The 16,896-nt window shown below is 39.5% G+C and overlaps 1 protein-coding gene across 1 annotated transcript in view; it reads left to right on the top strand.

Annotated features, from left to right (window-relative positions):
• Positions 1-16,562: 16,562 nt before the first annotated feature.
• The window catches only part of ARL4D (ADP ribosylation factor like GTPase 4D), a 4,788-nt gene continuing 4,454 nt past the window's right edge, over positions 16,563-16,896 (top strand). Inside the window, exon 1 of the mRNA XM_056547515.1 lies at positions 16,563-16,699. The gene's annotated coding sequence lies outside the window, so the exon portion shown is untranslated. The remainder of the gene's footprint in view (positions 16,700-16,896) is intronic.

Raw genomic sequence — 16,896 nt, 5'->3', positions numbered from 1 at the left:
CTCACATGTATCTATCTCATATCTATCTATCTCACATGTATCTATCTCATATCTATCTATCTATCTCATATCAATCTCATATCTATCTCATATCTATCTATTATCTATCTATCTATCTCATATCTATCTATCTATCTATCTCATATCTATCTATCTATGTATCTATCTATCTATCTCATATCTATCTATCTATCTATCTCATATCTATCTCATATCTATCTCATATCTATCTATCTATCTCATATCTATCTATCTCATATCTATCTATCTCATATCTATCTATCTCCTATCTATCTATCTCCTATCTATCTATCTATCTATCTATCTCATATCTATCTCATATCTATCTATCTCATATCTCTCTATCTATCTCATATCTATCTATCTCATATCTATCTATCTATCTATCTCCTATCTATCTATCTTGTATCTATCTATCTATCTATCTATCTATCTATCGCCTATCTATCTATCTCATATCTATCTATCTATCTATCTCATATCTATCTATCTATTTCATATCTATCTATCTCATGTCTATCTATCTCATATCTATCTATCTATCTATATATCTCATATCTATCTATCTCATATCTATCTATCTATCTATCTATCTCATATCTATCTCATATCTATCTATCTCATATCTATCTCATATCTATCTATCTCATATCTATCTATCTCATATCTATCTATCTATGTCATATCTATGTCATATCTATCTATCTATCTCATATCTATCTATCTCTCTATCTATCTCATATCTATCTATCTCATATCTATCTATCTCCTATCTATCTATCTCATATATATCTATCTATCTATCTATCTATCTATTTCATATCTATCTATCTCATGTCTATCTATCTCATATCTATCTATCTATCTATCTATCTAATATCTATCTATCTATCTATCTATCTATCTGATATCTATCTATCTATTTCATATCTATCTATCTCATGTCTATCTATCTCATATCTATCTATCTATCTCATATCTATCTATCTCATATCTATCTATCTATCTATCTCATATCTATCTATCTCATATCTATCTCATATCTATCTATCTCATATCCATCTATCTCATATCTATCTATCTATCTATCTATCTATCTCATATCTATCTATCTATCTCATATCTATCTATCTATCTATCTATCTATCTATCTATCTCATATCTATCTATCTATCTATCTATCTATCTATCTATCTCATATCTATCTATCTCATATCTATCTTATATCTATCTATCTATCTCATATCTATCTATCTCATATCTATCTATCTATCTCATATCTATCTATCTATCTATCTATCTATCTATCTATCTTATATCTATCTATCTATCTCATATCTATCTATCTATCTCCTAGTTATCTCATATATATCTATCTATCTCATATCTATCTATCTATCTCATATCTATCTATCTCTCATACATTACAGATAAGTCTATGTTCACATCACCGCCAAAGATGCCGAGCGGACACTTGCACAACAGAGAGCGCCGGGTCCCTACAGGTCCCATTGACTTGATTGGGGACTGTCGTGTGGCCATTATTTTAGGGAAGTTGGACTGAGAAATGTTCCGGACACGCAGTCTGATCTCCTGTAATGTGAATGAGCCCTAAGGCGTAGGACAGTTTTCCATTACAATGGGATGTGGGTTGTGTATTACAAACAATCCGCTATTTGGTCTCTCAGATAATCTTAGTCTTGTCTAATCATATGAGTCTTTCATATGGAAAGGAATGTGAGGCTGCAGAACATCGCATCTTCTCTGAGGTTTATAGATATAAAGGTCTTAATAGGATTAATGTTTGTTATTGGTTAGATACACTGAACATGAGTGCAAATGTACATTACACACCTACATTTCCATCTACATTGACCCCCCCCATCAGACACTTATCCTATAACCCATTGTTTTCCAACCAGGGTGCCTCCAGCTGTTGCAAAACTTAGGAAACACTGCTCCAACCTTTAAAGGGGTCTTCTGCTCTTTGGACAAGCTTTATATAGCCACAAAAATACAATGTAAAATGGCAACTAGATGGCTCCAGGTTCATATATGTTAAAGGGGTATTCCAGGAAAAAACGTATATATATATATATATATATATATATATATATATATATATATCTCAACTGGCTCCAGAAAGTTACACAGATTTGTAAATTACTTCTATTAAAAAATCTTAATCCTTCCAATAATTATCAGTTGCTGAAGTTGAGTTGTTCTTTTCTGTCAGGCAACAGTGCTCTCTGCTGACATCTCTGCTTGTCTCGGGAACTGCACAGAGTAGAGGAGGTTTGCTATGGGGATTTGCTTCTAAACTGGGCTGTTCCCGAGACACATGTCTTCAGAGAGCACTTAGACAGAAAAGAACAACTCAACTTCAGCAGCTCATAAGTACTGAACGTAATAGAAGTAATTTACAAATCTGTTTAACTTTCTGGAACCAGTTGATGTATAAAAAAAAATTTTTTTCCTGGATAACCCCTTTAATAATCAAATTCTATGCTGTCAAAACATGCTGGGAGTTGTAGTTTTGCAACAGCTGGAGGTACCCTGGTTGGGAAAGCTCTAATCTTTAAAGGGGTACTCCGGTGCTTACACATCTTATCCCCTATCCAGGGTCTGATTAAGGTCGACCGCAGGGCCGGCGGCATGTGACGTCATGCCCCCGCCCCCGTGTGACGTCACGCTCCGCCCCTCAATGCAAGCCTACGGGAGGGGGCGTGATAGCTGTCACGCCCCCTCCCGTAGGCTTGCATTGAGGGGCGGAGCGTGACGTCACACGGGGGCATGACGTCACACTCCGGGGACTGATTACAAACGGGGTGCCGAGTGCAAGATCCAGGGGGTCCCCAGCGGCAGGACTCCCGCGATCAGGCATCTTATCCCCTATCCTTTGGATAGGGGAAAAGATGTGTAAGCACCGGAGAACCCCTTTAAAGGGGGGCCTCTGCTTTGGACAATGTTTACATAGCCACAGAAATACAATGTAACGAATCACTGCTGTAACAATGAGTTTTAGTTTTTTAGTTTTGCAACAGCTGAGGGCACCCTGGTTGAGAGACACTGCTCTAACCTTTAAAGGGGTCTTCTGCTCTTTGGACAATCTTTACATAGCCACCGAAATACAATGTAACAAATCACTGCCTTAACAAATAACAATGTAAAATGACAACTAGATGGCTCCAGATTCATATATGTTAATAGTCACATTCTATGCTGTCAAGACATGCTGGGAGTTGTAGTTTTGCAACAGCTGGAGGCACCCTGATTGGGAAACACCACTCTAACCTTTAAAGGGGGGGCCTCTGCTTTGGACAATCTTTACATAGCCACAGAAATACAATGTAACAAATCACTGCTGTAACAGATAACAATGTAACGTGACAACTAGATGGCTCCGGATTCATATATGTTCATAGTCAAATTCCCCATTTCGATAACCTAGCGGCCTTAACCCCTTCACGATAATGGATGTATATGTACGTCATGGTGCTGTGGTACTTAACGCACCATGACGCACATTTACACTCCGCCATGACTGCGAGCACCGGACCGGGACCCGTCGGTAATGGCGGACATCCGCAATCACGCGGATGTCTGCCATTAACCCCTCAGATGCCTCAATAAAGATCACGGCATCTGCGGCAGTGCGGTACTTTAAATGGATGATTAGATCGCCCACAGCGCTGCTGCGGGATCCGATCATCCATAATGGCGGACGGAGGTCCCCTCACCTGCCTCCAGCCGGAGCGTCTTCTGCTCTGGTCTGAGATCGAGCAGACCAGAGCAGAAGATGACTGATAACACTGATCAGCGCTATGCCCTATGCATAGCACTGAACAGTATTAGCATTCAAATGATTGCTATAGATAGTCTGGGGACTATTGAAGTGTAAAAAAAATCTTTTTTAAATGTAAAAAAATTTGAAAAAACCCTCCCCCAATAAAAACACAAATCATCCGTTTTTCCCTTTATACCCCCCAAAAAGCGTAAAAATTATTAATAAACATATTTGGTATCGCCGCATGCATCTGAACTATCAAAATATAGTGTTAATTATCCCGTATGGTGAACAGCGCAAACGTGAAAAGATAAAAAATTCTTAATTGCTGCATTTTTGTCACATTTTATGGCAAAAAATATATATAAAAAATTAATAAAAAGTAAAACCTAAGCAAAAGTGGTACCAATAAAAACTACAGATCACGGCGCAAAAAATGAGCCCTCATACCGCCCCATATACGGAAAAATGAGAAAGTTATAGGTGGTCAAAAAAGGGCAATTTCAAACATACAAATTATTTTGGTAAAATGGTTTGAGATTTTTTTTAAGCGGTACAATAATAGAAAAGAATATAAACATGGGGATCATTTAAATCATATTGACCCACAGAATAAAGAAAACCCGTCATTTTTACCGGAAAGTGTACGGCGTGAAAACGAAACCTTCCAAAATTGCTGTTTTCTTTTCAATTTTCCCATATAAATAATGATTTTTGGGTAGTGCCGTACATTTTATGGTAAAATAAGTGATGTCATTACAAAGTAAAATTGGTGACGCAAAAAACAAGCCCTCATATGGGTCTGTGGATGGAAATATAAGAGAGTTATGATTTGAAGAAGGCGAGGAGGAAAAAACGAAAATGCAAAAATAAAATTGGCCTTGTCCTTAAAGGGGTACTCCCGATGAAAACTTTTTTTTTTAAATCAACTGGTGCCAGAAAGTTAAACAGATTTGTAAATCACTTCTATTAAAAAATCTTAATCCTTCCAGTACTTTTTAGGGGCTGTATACTAAAGAGAAATCCAAAAAACAAATGCATTTCCTCTGTTGTCATGACCACAGTGCTCTCTGCTGACCTCTGCTGTCCATTTTAGGAACTGTCCAGAGCAGCATATGTTTGCTATGGGGATTTTCTCCTGCTCTGGACAGTTCCTAAAATGGACAGCAGAGGTCAGCAGAGAGCACTGTAGTCATGACATCAGAGGAAATGCATTTCTTTTTTTGGATTTCTCTTTAGTATACAGCCCCTAAAAAGTACTGGAAGGATTAAGATTTTTTTTTTTTTTTAAAGTGATTTACAAATCTGTTTAATTTTCTGGCACCAGTTGATTAAAAAAAAAAAAAAAAAAAACGTTCTCCACGGGAGTACCCCTTTAAGGGGTTAAACCTGTCGCATTACAACTCCCACCGGTGGTCAGGACATGATGGGAGTTGTAGTTTTGCAAAAGCTTTAGCGCCAGAGGTTGGTGAACATTACTTTATTATTTTGTGTATTGGTGTTTATAAGTGTCTTTATGCCCATGTTTACATTATCTTGTTTATGCGTAAGTGACCATGTTATTTTCGGCGCATTATAAGAGGCGCCCGCATTCTAGCACCCGCCCTCTTGTGGCCCCCATTAGCATTGACATAAATCTATCATGTACTGTTTACAAAGACAAAGGGTAAAAAGATAACAAAGAATAAAAAAAAATAAAGAAAATGCATTTATTTGTTTATTGATTGTATCCTGCGTTTATTTACATGTCAATGGATATTACTTATTAATGGGATTACGGCCTTTTCTGACACATCAATCAGACGGTAGGGCGGGGAGGGGTAGGCTCGGCCTGATGACCAGACATGACATGACATCAGTAGGGTGGGGAGGGGTAGGCTCGGCCTGATGACCAGACATGACATGACATCAGTAGGGTGGGGAGGGGTAGGCTCGGCCTGATGACCCGACATGACCCGACATCAGTAGGGTGGGGAGGGGTAGGCTTGGCCTGATGACCCGACATGACCCGACATCAATAGGGTGGGGAGTGGTAGGCTCGGCCTGCCTAATGACCCGACAGGACGGGCGCACACTCATACCCCATGTCTCCCCATACCACCTCCCACCCGTCAACACTGAATGGAGCAGTAGAAGACAAGTGATGATCGGCAGGAGCCATATTAGAATTCACGACATTTTGCGAATATATGGATGAATATTCGTCCTATGTTCGCGAAATTTGCATATTCGCTATGTCCGTTCCCTTTTATTTTTTCCATGCGAAAATTTGTAATGAAATTTGCATAGTGCGCAATTACAGTGGTCCCTCAACATACGATGGTAATCCGTTCCAAATGGACCATCGTTTGTTGAAACCATCGTATGTTGAGGGATCCGTGCAATGTAAAGTATAGGACAGTGGTCTACAACCTGCGGACCTCCAGATGGTGCAAAACTACAACACCCAGCATGCCCGGACAGCCAACGGCTGTCCGGGCATGCTGGGTGTTGTAGTTTTGCAACATCTGGAGGTCCGCAGGTTGTAGACCACTGTTAGAGGAAGTTGTACTCACCTGTCCCCGCCGCTCCGGACCGTCACCGCTGTCACCGCTGCCCTTGATGTCGCCGTCCATCGATGTCGCCGCGTCCCCGTGGTGTCCCCGACGCTCCAGCAAGGCCTCTGCTTCCCCGGCATTCTCGTTCTCCGTCGCCGCCATCACGTCGTTACACACGCCGCTCCTATTGGATGACGGGACGGCGCGCGCAGCGACGTGATGACGACGATGGAGAGCGCCGACGATGCAGGGGATCCCGAAGAGGACGCACCGGAGCCCCGAGGACAGGTAAGTGATCGTCAGCGGACCACACGGGGCACCGTAAACGGCTATCCGGTGGTAGCTGAAGCAGTCTGCGCTGCCGGATAGCCGTTTATGCGATGGCCCCGACATACAAAAGCATCGTATGTTGAAATGATCGTATGTCGCGGCCATCGTAGGTCGGGGGGGGGGGGGGGGGGTCACTGTATGTCTTTCACCTAAAAGAAGGGAGGTTTCAGTGTCCAGTCTGGAAGTGCCGATATTCGCATAAAAAAACGAATGTTCGTCATTACAAATATATATCACTATATTATAATTATTCGCGAAAACGCAAAGTGCCGATATTTGTGGTAAAAATTAGCATTTCGAATATTCGAGCTCAACACTATAGAAGACATGTGCGCCATTCAGTGCAGAGAGCCGGAGACCCCTTTAGAGATCACGGGGATGCCAGAGGTCAGACACTTAGCCCCTATCCTTTTTTTTTTTTTTTAAAGGCTGGAATACCCCTTTAATATATGTGTCAGTATCAGGACTGCACAGCATATAGATCTATACTGTGCATGCTGGGAGTTGTAGTTTTGCAACAGCTGGAGGTGCGCTGGTCGGGAAACACTGAGCTAGAGAGGCAAATGTAGAAAATCCCTGTTCTAGAATGTAGGTGCCTGTTCCTTTAAGAGTTTACAAGTACTGTTAAAGGGGTACTCCGGTGGAAAACATAATTTTTTTTTTTAATCAACTGGTGCCAGAAAGTTAAACAGATTTGTAAATGACTTCTATTAAAATAATCTTTACCCTTCCAGTACTTTTTAGCAGCTGTATGCTACAGAGGAAATTCTTTTCTTTTTGAATTTCTTTTTGCTCTTGACCACAGTGCTCTCTGCTGACACCTCTGTCCATGTCAGGAACTGTCCAGAGCAGCATAGGTTTGCTATGGGGATTTTCTCCTGTTCTGGACAGTTCCTGATACGGGCAGCAGGTGTCAGCAGAGAGCACTGTGGACAAGACAAAAAAGAAATAAAAAAAAGAAAAGAATTTCCTCTGTAGCATACAGCTGCTAAAAAGTACTGGAAGGGTTAGGATTTTTTTTTATTTTTAATAGAAGTAATTTACAAATCTGTTTAACTTTCGGACACCAGGTGATTAAAAAAAAGTGTTTTCCACCGGAGTACCCCTTTAATTCCTTTCTGTGTGTCTTTCCCTTGGTGCTGTAGAACTACAAGCTCCAGCATGTCCAGCTGTAAACTGTTAAAAGGACAGGGACCTACACACTCAAAAAGGGATTTTTATTCTTCGCCTCTCTGGCCAGTTGCAACAAACACTACAACTCCCAGCATGCCCCGACAGGTAAGCTGGGAGTTGTAGTTGTGCAACATTTACAGCGAGTGAGTACGTTTCCTGTCCCTTTAAGGATTTACAAGGACTCTGCTATTGGGCTGTAGAACTACAAGCTCTAGCATGTCTAGGTTTAAAGGGGTGCTCCGGTGGAAAACTTATTATTATTTTTTTTTTTTTTAAATCAACTGGTGCCAGAAAGTTAAACAAATTTGTAAATTACTTTTATAAAATAATCTTAATCCTTCCAGTACTTATTAGCTGCTGAATACTACAGAGGAAATTTTTTTCTTTTTGGAACACAGAGCTCTCTGGTGACATCATGAGCACTGTGCTCTCTGCTGACAACTCTGTCCATTTTAGGAACTGTCCAGAGCAGCATATGTTTGCTATGGGGATTTTCTTCTGCTCTGGACAGTTCCTAAAATGGACTGAGATGTCAGCAGAGAGCACTGTGCTCATGGTGTCAGCAGAGAGCTCTGTGTTCCAAAAAGAAAATAATTTCCTCTGTAGTATTCAGCAGCTAATAAGTACTGGAAGGATTAAGATTTTTTAATAGAAGTAATTTATAAATCTGTTTAACTTTCTGGCACCAGTTGATAAAAAAAAAAAAAAAGTTTTCCACCAGAGTACCCCTTTAACGCCTAAAGGCATAGGGATTTGCATTCTAGAACACTGATCTCTTCAGCGGTTGCACAACTACAACTCCCAGCTTACCTGTCTGGGCATGCAGGGAGTTGTAGTGTTGCAAACAGCTGGAGAGGTTAGGATTGAAAACCGCTGTTCATGTCCCTGTTTCTTTAAAGAGTTTACAAGGACTATTAAAGTCTTTTGCTTCCAGCTGTTGCCAAACTACAACTCCCAGCATGTCCGGACAGCCTTTGGCTGTCCGGGCATGCTGGGAGTTGTAGTTTGGCAACAGCTGGAGACACACTGTTTGGAAAACACAGTTCTATACTTTTCTCCCATTCACTCCTGCAACTGATGAAAGGATATATATTTCCCAAAGCCCGTCTAGCCAATGGCTGTCTCGGCACTTTCAGAGCTGTAGTTTTGCAACAGCTGGAGGCACGCTGGTTGGGAAACGCTGCTGTAAGCAGACATTAGTGAACAATGGACGGAGTCACGCGGAACAATAGCGAACACACATGACAACAGCTCATACCTCATAGACTGCGTATTATAAAGTGTCACTATAAACAGTAGCCCCATTGTATGTATCACGGCGCCAACAGAATACAATGCTGAACAGATACCAATGGCTGCATGATGGCAACCGCCGGAGAGCCGTAAGACTATAAGGGCGCATTCACACTACGGAATTTACATGCAGAATTCCTGTACAGCAGCCCCCCCCTATCGTTTTCAATGGGATTCTGCTGCACCGTGCACACTGCAGAATTTCGGCCACAGAATTTTTTACATTTCGGACTCCACTAAAAGAATATTTATTTTTTCAGTGGGATCCGCTCGGATATGCATTGCCGTGGTGCAACAGCGCATGTCCTAGCACCGACTGATAACCTTCTGTTCACGGAAAGTCTGGCCGGAAATTTTTCGTTGTGTGAATGCGCCCTAAGGCTGGGGTTATGCACAACTTTTGTTTGGCTTTTTTATTTATTTATTTGTTTATTTATGTTATTTTATGTATGTATTTGCTTGTTATTTTATTTATGTATTTATTTTATTTACTTGTTTATTTATGTACAGTGTTTATGTTTTTATTTATGTATTTATTTATGTATCTTTAATTGTTTACTTATGTATTTATTTTATTTATGTATTTATTTATGTATCTTTATTTGTTTACTTATGTATTTATTTTATTTATGTATTTATTTGTTCATTTATGTTATCGTATTTATGTATTTGTATGTTTACGTTATTTTATTTATGTATTTGTTTATTTATGTTTTTATTTATGTATTTATTTATTTATGTATCTCTTTATTTGTTTACTTATATATATATATATATATATATATATTATTTATTTCTGTATTTATTTGTTTATTTATGTTATCTTATTTCTGTATTTGTTTATTTCTGTATTTATTTTATTTACTTGTTTATTTATTTGTTTATTTATTTATTTTAGTATTTTCTTTATTAATGTATTTTTTTTATTTTGTTTATTATTTAAAGGTATTTATTTATTTATTTAAACTTGAAAGTAAAACTGCCCCCTTATTTTTCACTCCCCATATGTAGTTTTTTTTGTTTTTTTTCCAAAAAATAAAGTTTTTATTTTTATTTTTTATTCCCCTTTGGCGTTTTATTTCCTGCGTTTTGTTTATTATTGCAAAAAATAAATAAAACAAGCAAAAAAAAACAACACCAGTTTGTTAAAACTCACATTGCACTGTTTTCTTTGCGCAATTTTCTTTTTTCCTCTCATAGTAGTCTATGAAAGGAAATCTGCCAAATTTCCACAGGCCTTGATTTTGAAAAACTAGTCCAGTGCTTAAAAATGCCAGAAAAGGGCATTTCATCCTTCCTATTGCAGTGTTTCCCAACCAGGGTGCCTCCAGCTGTTTCAAAACTACAACTTCCAGCACGGCTGGACAGCTCTTGGCTTTCCGTGCATGCTGAGAGTTGTAGTTTCGCAACAGCTGGAGGCACCTTGGTTGGGAAACCCTGCTATTTCCTCTGTAGTATTCAGCAGCTAATAAGTACTGGAAGGATTAAGATTTTTTAATAGAAGTAATTTATAAATCTGTTTAACTTTCTGGCACCAGTTGATAATAAAAAAAAAAGTTTTCCACCAGAGTACCCCTTTAACGCCTAAAGGCATAGGGATTTGCATTCTAGAACACTGATCTCTTCAGCGGTTGCACAACTACAACTCCCAGCTTACCTGTCTGGGCATGCAGGGAGTTGTAGTGTTGCAAACAGCTGGAGAGGTTAGGATTGAAAACCGCTGTTCATGTCCCTGTTTCTTTAAAGAGTTTACAAGGACTATTAAAGTCTTTTGCTTCCAGCTGTTGCCAAACTACAACTCCCAGCATGTCCGGACAGCCTTTGGCTGTCCGGGCATGCTGGGAGTTGTAGTTTGGCAACAGCTGGAGACACACTGTTTGGAAAACACAGTTCTATACTTTTCTCCCATTCACTCCTGCAACTGATGAAAGGATATATATTTCCCAAAGCCCGTCTAGCCAATGGCTGTCTCGGCACTTTCAGAGCTGTAGTTTTGCAACAGCTGGAGGCACGCTGGTTGGGAAACGCTGCTGTAAGCAGACATTAGTGAACAATGGACGGAGTCACGCGGAACAATAGCGAACACACATGACAACAGCTCATACCTCATAGACTGCGTATTATAAAGTGTCACTATAAACAGTAGCCCCATTGTATGTATCACGGCGCCAACAGAATACAATGCTGAACAGATACCAATGGCTGCATGATGGCAACCGCCGGAGAGCCGTAAGACTATAAGGGCGCATTCACACTACGGAATTTACATGCAGAATTCCTGTACAGCAGCCCCCCCCTATCGTTTTCAATGGGATTCTGCTGCACCGTGCACACTGCAGAATTTCGGCCACAGAATTTTTTACATTTCGGACTCCACTAAAAGAATATTTATTTTTTCAGTGGGATCCGCTCGGATATGCATTGCCGTGGTGCAACGGCGCATGTCCTAGCACCGACTGATAACCTTCTGTTCACGGAAAGTCTGGCCGGAAATTTTTCGTTGTGTGAATGCGCCCTAAGGCTGGGGTTACGCACAACTTTTGTTTGGCTTTTTTATTTATTTATTTGTTTATTTATGTTATTTTATGTATGTATTTGCTTGTTATTTTATTTATGTATTTATTTTATTTACTTGTTTATTTATGTACAGTGTTTATGTTTTTATTTATGTATTTATTTATGTATCTTTAATTGTTTACTTATGTATTTATTTTATTTATGTATTTATTTATGTATCTTTATTTGTTTACTTATGTATTTATTTTATTTATGTATTTATTTGTTCATTTATGTTATCGTATTTATGTATTTGTATGTTTACGTTATTTTATTTATGTATTTGTTTATTTATGTTTTTATTTATGTATTTATTTATTTATGTATCTCTTTATTTGTTTACTTATATATATATATATATATATATTATTTATTTCTGTATTTATTTGTTTATTTATGTTATCTTATTTCTGTATTTGTTTATTTCTGTATTTATTTTATTTACTTGTTTATTTATTTGTTTATTTATTTATTTTAGTATTTTCTTTATTAATGTATTTTTTTTATTTTGTTTATTATTTAAAGGTATTTATTTATTTATTTAAACTTGAAAGTAAAACTGCCCCCTTATTTTTCACTCCCCATATGTAGTTTTTTTTTGTTTTTTTTCCAAAAAATAAAGTTTTTATTTTTATTTTTTATTCCCCTTTGGCGTTTTATTTCCTGCGTTTTGTTTATTATTGCAAAAAATAAATAAAACAAGCAAAAAAAAACAACACCAGTTTGTTAAAACTCACATTGCACTGTTTTCTTTGCGCAATTTTCTTTTTTCCTCTCATAGTAGTCTATGAAAGGAAATGTGCCAAATTTCCACAGGCCTTGATTTTGAAAAACTAGTCCAGTGCTTAAAAATGCCAGAAAAGGGCATTTCATCCTTCCTATTGCAGTGTTTCCCAACCAGGGTGCCTCCAGCTGTTTCAAAACTACAACTTCCAGCACGCCTGTACAGCTCTTGGCTTTCCGTGCATGCTGAGAGTTGTAGTTTCGCAACAGCTGGAGGCACCTTGGTTGGGAAACCCTGCTATAGCCTATGGACATACCACTCTCTCCTATATCAGGGGTTATCCAGGATTAGGAAAACATAGCAGTGTGCTTTTAGAAACAGCGCCGCACTTGTCCGAAGTTAAGTATTGCAGCTCAGTCCCATTGAAGTGAATGGAGCCAAATTGTAATACCACACATAAGCACACATAACAGGGTTGGCGCTGTATTTTTTAAAATTTATTTATTTTTGGGATTTTTAAAAACTTAACGCTGTTTCTCTAATCCTGGATAACCATTCAGGGCTAGGGTTACACAGCGGTTTAAGTCACCAAAGATCATCGCGCCGCACCACAGCAATTAAAGTCCAATTTCATTGTCATGTGACCCGAAGCATGCCAATTGTGGCCAGCAGTGTAACGAAATACAATTCCAACACGTTGTGCCAAATTAGCCATGTAGCCCCTTTCCTTCAGCAGAAAATTTTACAACTGACAGGTAATATTGTACATGTCCACAAGGTGGCGCACGTGTACTACTTCACTGGAACTGCAGTGTTTTTGGCCCAATAAAAAAAAAAAAAAAAAGTAATACAGTGAGTTTGGCGGGTTTTGGGGGAATTATTTTAGTTTTTATCATTACAACTTTTATTATTTTTTTTTTAATTTTTGAAAAGCCAAGTAGAATCCCAGGTTTGAAAAAAAAAATAAAAACTGCTGCAGTTTACTTTGCGCTGGATATGTTTTTCTTTTTGGTGCAGTGTATGTTTGTTTATTTATTTGTATCCCCCCCACACACACCTAATAGTGAGTTCATGTACATGCGTTTTAGGTTTAGGTAACTCTCTATTTTCTGGGGTGCGATTCTTTGATTATGGGATTTAAGGTTTGCTTAAAAAAATTGAAAATAAATGCTCCTCATGGGAGAAAAACACCAGTGACTGGGTGGTTTATTACATTTAAAACATGTATAAATAAATAAACAAACAAATAAAGAAACAAACAAATAAAAAGATAAACAAATACATAAATGAATAAATAAATAAACAAATACATTAATTAAAGGGGTACTCCGGTGGAAAACTTTTTTTAATTTATTTTTTATTTTTTATCAACTGGTGCCAGAAAGTTAAACAGATTTGTAAATGACTTCTATTAAAAAAAATCTTAATCCTTCCAGTACTTATTAGCTGCTGAATACTACAGAGGAAATTCTTTATCTCTTTTGGAACACAGAGCTCTCTGCTGGCATCAAGACCACAGTGCTCTCCGCTGACATCTCTGTCCATTTTAGGAACTATCTAGAGCAGCACATGTTTTCTACGGGGATTTTCTCCTTCTCTGGACAGTTCTTAAAATGGACAGAGATGTCAGCAAAGAGCACTGTGCTCGTGATGTCAGAAGAGAGCTCTGTGTCCCAAAAAGAAAATAATTGCCTCTGTAGTATTCAGCAGCTAATAAGTACTGGAAGGATTAATATATATTTTTTTTTATAGAAGTCATTTACAAATCTGTTTAACTTTCTGGCACCAGTTGATAAAAATAAATAAAATAGTTTTCCACCGGAGTACCCCTTTAATAGATTTAATCAGTGTCTTAAATTGCCAAAATTCACTGCGCCGCATCACAGTGAATGAAAGCGAATGTGGTCGTGATGTGACCTGAAGCATGCCGCATCTGGCCAGTATTGTAACCAAATACACTTCCAACACATTTCGCGACAAAGTTGCCATGCAGCCCCTTTCCTTCAGCAGAAAATTTTACAACTGACAGGCAATATCGTACATGTCCACAAGGTGGCGCACGTGTACTACTTCTATCTACAGTTTAAAACTATTAGAAAAGAAGTTTATTGTTGTTCCCGAGTTGTCTATATACCGTGTTTTGTACCACGTTGTACGCTGCCACGCAATACAAGGGCGATACATCCGCAATAATTGTTTGCATGTGCCAGAGCATGCTGGGAGTTGTAGTTTCACTATAGCTGTATAACCACAGCTTCCATACCTTTGCTATATAGTGCATATCAGTGCATGCTGGGAGTTGTAGTTTCACTATAGCTGTATATCCACAGCTTCCATACCTTTGCTATATAGTGCATATCAGTGCATGCTGGGAGTTGTAGTTTCACTATAGCTGTATATCCACAGCTTCAATACCTTTGCTATATAGTGCATATTAGTGCATGCTGGGAGTTGTAGTTTCACTATAGCTGTATATCCACAGCTTCCATACCTTTGCTATATAGTGCATATCAGTGCATGCTGGGAGTTGTAGTTTCTCTACAGTTGGAGATCTACATACAGCTTGCAGACCATTGCTATACACTGCCGTTGTCAAGGCATGCTGGGAGTTGTAGTTTCACACAAGGTCCAAAGTTTGCAGGCCACTGCCGTATACTGCATGTGTCAGAGCATGCTGGGAGTTGTAGTTTCACTATAGATGTTGAGCCACAGATTGCAAACCTTTGCTATATATAGCATGTCTGGGCATGCTGGGAGTTGTAGTTTTGCTACAGTTGGAAAAGCACAGTTTGCAGACCACTGCTGCATAATGCATCTGTCAGTGCATGCTGGGAGTTGTAGTTTCCCTAAAGCTGTAGATCCACAGCTTCCAAACCTTTGCTGTATATGGCATGTCAGAGCATGCTGGGAGTTGTAGTTTCGCTACAGTTAGAGAAGCACAGTTTGCTGACCATTGCTACACAATGAATCAGTCAGAGCATGCTGGGAGTTGTAGTTTCACTGAAGGTGGAGAAGCACAGTGTACAGACCTCTGCTGCATAATGTATCTGTCAGTGCATGCTGGGAGTTGTAGTTTCACTACAGTGGGAGAACCAGTTTGCAGATCACTGCTACATACTGCATCAGTCAGGGCATGCTGGGAGTTGTAGTTTCCCTAAGATTGGAGAACCGCACTTTGCAGACCACTGCTACATAATTCCTCTGTCAGGGCATGCTGGGAGTTGTAGTTTCACTACATTTGGAGAAGCACAGTTTGCTGACCACTGCTGCATAATGCATCTGCCAGTGCATGCTGAGAGTTGTAGTTTCACTGAAGCTGGAGAAGCACAGTGTACAGACCTCTGCTGCATAATGTATCTGCCAGTGCATGCTGGGAGTTGTAGTTTCACTGAAGCTGGAGAAGCACAGTGTACAGACCTCTGCTGCATAATGCATCTGCCAGTGCATGCTGGGAGTTGTAGTTTCACTGAAGCTGGAGAAGCACAGTGTACAGACCTCTGCTGCATAATGTATCTCCCAGTGCATGCTGGGAGTTGTAGTTTCACTGAAGCTGGAGAAGCACAGTGTACAGACCTCTGCTGCATACTGCATCAGTCAGGGCATGCTGGGAGTTGTAGTTTCCCTAAAGCTTGAGAAACACAGTTTGCAGACCACTGCTACGTAATGCATTAGTTAGAGAAGTGTTTCCCAACCATGGGTGCCTCCAGCTGTTGCAAAACTACAACTCCCAGCATGCCCGGACAGCCGTTGGCTGTCCGGGCATGCTGGGAGTTGTAGTTTTGCAACATCTGGAGCTCCTCAGGTTGGAGACCACTGAGTTAAAGCATGCTGGGAGTTGTAGTTTCCCTGAAGCTGGAGACGTGCAGTTTATAGACCTCTGCTGCATAATGCATCTGTCAGTGCATGCTGGGAGTTGTAGTTCACAGCCCTCTAGGAGTTGTATAACCTCTTCCAGTAATCCCCATGTGGTCACACAGGACAATGTCCCCTCAGACACTTTATATAACCTCATTACTCTCTATCCGGCCCCATAATAATCCCGTCTGGGCGCCATGTAACACTTTATAACAAAAGCCTCTTCACTCCCGCACTAAGCACCGGCGCCTGACGGGTTAACAGGGCCGGGCGGAGGGGGCGTGGTCTCCCGGAGTGATGTCACCTGACCGAGGGTAAGGCTGGGGAGGCTGAGGAGTGTGTGCAGAGCTGGAGCAGCTGAGGAGGAGAGAGGAGCCTCTGTATACCGCTACACCTCACCTGTATACAGGGCATGAGCACAAGGTGAGCACCACTGCACTGCAATGGGTTAATATGGGGGGCTTCATGCTATAGTACAGAATGTGTGTATAGAGATATATATTTCAACATAGTACTGTATAATGTGCAGGATATATATATATATATATATAGTACAGAATAATGTGCAGGATATATATAATGTGCAATGTGTGTATAGATAATATATATATATATATATA

This window comes from Hyla sarda, chromosome 12 (genome assembly GCF_029499605.1).
Source record: "Hyla sarda isolate aHylSar1 chromosome 12, aHylSar1.hap1, whole genome shotgun sequence".
Lineage (NCBI taxonomy): Eukaryota > Metazoa > Chordata > Amphibia > Anura > Hylidae > Hyla > Hyla sarda.
This window is presented reverse-complemented; position numbering and strand designations above follow the sequence as displayed.